This window comes from Malaya genurostris, chromosome 3, assembly GCF_030247185.1.
Source record: "Malaya genurostris strain Urasoe2022 chromosome 3, Malgen_1.1, whole genome shotgun sequence".
NCBI lineage: Eukaryota > Metazoa > Arthropoda > Insecta > Diptera > Culicidae > Malaya > Malaya genurostris.
The window spans coordinates 8,358,063-8,361,192 of NC_080572.1; positions in this window are offsets into that span (position 1 = coordinate 8,358,063).

Genomic DNA, 3,130 nt, shown 5'->3' on the forward strand with positions numbered 1-3,130 from the left:
ACACAGTACAGTATCTACCAAGTGAATGAGACTGCTCCAGCCTCATTTCACGACAGTAGACACCAGCACCATTCAACAGAGAACCGTCCGTATAACAAACTATGTGTTCATCAAGTTGTCGTTCCAGACAACCAGACAACCATTCCTCACGAAGAGGATAGCTCACATGGAATGTTTTGAAAGGAAAACTGCATGTGAGAGTTAGGTCACTAGGAGCGAGTAAATACTCATCCCATGTAACCATTTGAGACCACAAGCGAGTGTGGCTGGTAGCATAATCTAATGGGTTACTGTTCCAAAGCCCTGTAACTTCAAGACGGTATGCACAAGATAATGCTTCTTGTTTTAGGAACACATGTAGTGGTTTAATGCACAGTAGCGCCTCTAGAGCAGCAGTAGAAGTTGTCGTGAATGCTCCTGTCATCGCCATTAGGACCATCCTTTGGAGATGATTTAGCTTTGACTGAACTGTCGCGACTTCTTCTTTCTGCCACCATACAAGACAACCATATGCTAAAATTGGTCTAACAATAGTTGTGTAGATCCAATGAATATATCTGGGTTTGAGTCCCCATGATTTTCCAAAAGCTCGTCTGCATTGGCCGAAAGCCATACAAGCTCTCTTAATCCTGAAGTCAATGTGAGCAGACCATTTCAGTTTTGAGTCAAGAATAACCCCGACGTATTTAACTTGATCGACCACAGTGACCTCTGAACCGAAGAACTGTAACGGACGAGCTCCTGTGATTATCCTACGATTAGTGAAAAGCACCATTGATGTTTTGCCCGGATTTACAGACAATCCAACCTGACAACACCATTGTTCAACAGATTGCAGGGCTTGCTGCATTAAATCAAAGAGAATGTTAATGCTTATACCGGTCATCAATATATGATAATCGTCGGCAAAACCATAAGTCGGAAATCCAAGGTTATTAAGTTTCCTTAACAAACCATCAGCGACTAGGTTCCATAAAAGTGGGGATAGTACACCACCTTGAGGACACCCACAGACACTCAGCTTTCTAATCTCTGCTTGCCGAAGCGATGAACAAAGAAGTCGATTGCTAAGCATTGCGTGTATCCAATTTGTGATACTTGAAGGTATGCCATGACCACGGGCTGCTTCCAGAATTGAATTGAAAGACACGTTATCAAAGGCACCTTCAATATCTAGGAAAACTCCCAAGCAAGATTGCTTTTGCGAGAAAGCTTTTTCAATGTTGTACACAACATCATGTAACAGGGTTGTAGTGGACTTTCCACGCTGGTAAGCATGTTGCATTCCATGTAGCGGATGCACGCCCAGACTAACATTCCTAATATAGTGATCGACTATGCGTTCCACTGTTTTAAGAAGAAATGAGCTAAGATTGATAGGTCTGAAACTCTTCGCTTTCTCATAAGTGTCGCGACCGCCTTTGGGAATAAATTTGACAATTATTTCCTGCCAGGCTCTTGGCTGTCGCAAGACTAAAAGTAAGTATTTTCTTCAAAACATGTTTGAAATGTTCATACCCTTTCTGCAGTAACACTGGGAAAACTCCATCCTTTCCAGGAGATTTGTACGGAGCAAAACTCTCAACTGCCCATTTGACCGATTCAATCGTCACAACGCTTCGAGCAAGGGCCCAAGAATCGTAACTACCTGAAAAAGTCTCGGGAAGAGCTGTCGGTGATGGATCCATACATCCTGGAAAGTGAGTGTTAAAAAGGCAGTGAAGTACATCACTTTCATCAGACAAGTGTTCACCATCTGAAGTTCTTAAGAAACTGACATTAAAGTCCTTAGACTTCGAAAGTAACTTATTTAATCTGCTAGCCTCGTTGAGACTAGAGACATTTGTGCAGAGGCTTTTCCAACCACTTCGCTCAGACGATCGAAGAGCATTTTTGTAAGCCCTTCGAGCCAACACGAATGCCTCCGACCCATCTCTGCGTCGGTGGTTCCAAGCTCTTCTGCATAGTTTCCTTAGTCTAGCAAGTTCAGCATTCCACCAAGGAGTTCCTCTAGTAGCTGGCACAATCCGAAGTGGACAAGCCTCTTCATATGCTGCAACTATGAGTGAATTTGTCTCGTCGACAACATTTTCCAAATCAATTGGGGTTTCAATTGTTGGTTGGTACCCGTAAAATCTAGTCGCCAAGCCCTCTTCATAGAGGTCCCAGTTTGTAGATTTGGGATTACGATATGTGATAATATCAAATTTAACGTTTGAATGATCAAAGAATATGTACTTATGATCAGACAACGAAGGTTCGAGCTCATCGGAGACGAGCCAATTCACCAACTCATGCGCAATTCTATCAGAGCAGAGAGTTACGTCCAAAACCTCCTCTCTTTCAGATCTCGCAAAAATTGGGCGGTTTCCTGCATTGACTATGTGCAGGTTTGTACTGCTCACAAATTCCATCATATCAGAGCCTCTCGAATTTATATCTGTGCTGCCCTAAATGATATGGTGAGCATTTATGTCACTGCCGATTACAAGCGGTATATCACTCTTGCAGCAGTATGATACAACCTTTTTGAAGTCATCGCTTGGCGAAGGTTGGTTATGCGGTAAATATGCCGAACAATAGACATATTTCCTGTCTATGCCATCAATAGTCATACCAACTGTGACAGCACAAATATCCCGAGTTGAGAGCTCCGATATGAGAGAAACATCGAGAGCACTATTTGCAAGTATGCATGCTCGAGGCATTTCACGTGGATTAGTCATACCGATCTTGTTGAAGGCAACAAAGACTGGGTTTAACAATTTTCCAACGTAGAAGTTTCCCTTTTGGAAATATGGTTCTTGAACCAAAACTATAGAAGCTTTACCTTCTTGCAGGAGTCTGGATAGATTCATAGTTGCTGTACGTTTATGCTGAAGATTGATTTGTGCCACTCTAACCATTATAAATTAGAGTAACGAACATTCCACCTCCAGCACCAACCGTACAACAACTACAAGAAACCAAATATATTGGCTTATAATCGCCTATAGCGAACCATGTAAGGATTTTTTTAAATGTTATTATCATTTAAATCCCACGAGTTGCGAAGAAAGAAGTCGTCCACTGTGCCAGAGCTTCGCTTAACACAGTAAGGGAACACCCCAAGATATTCCGTTCACGACTG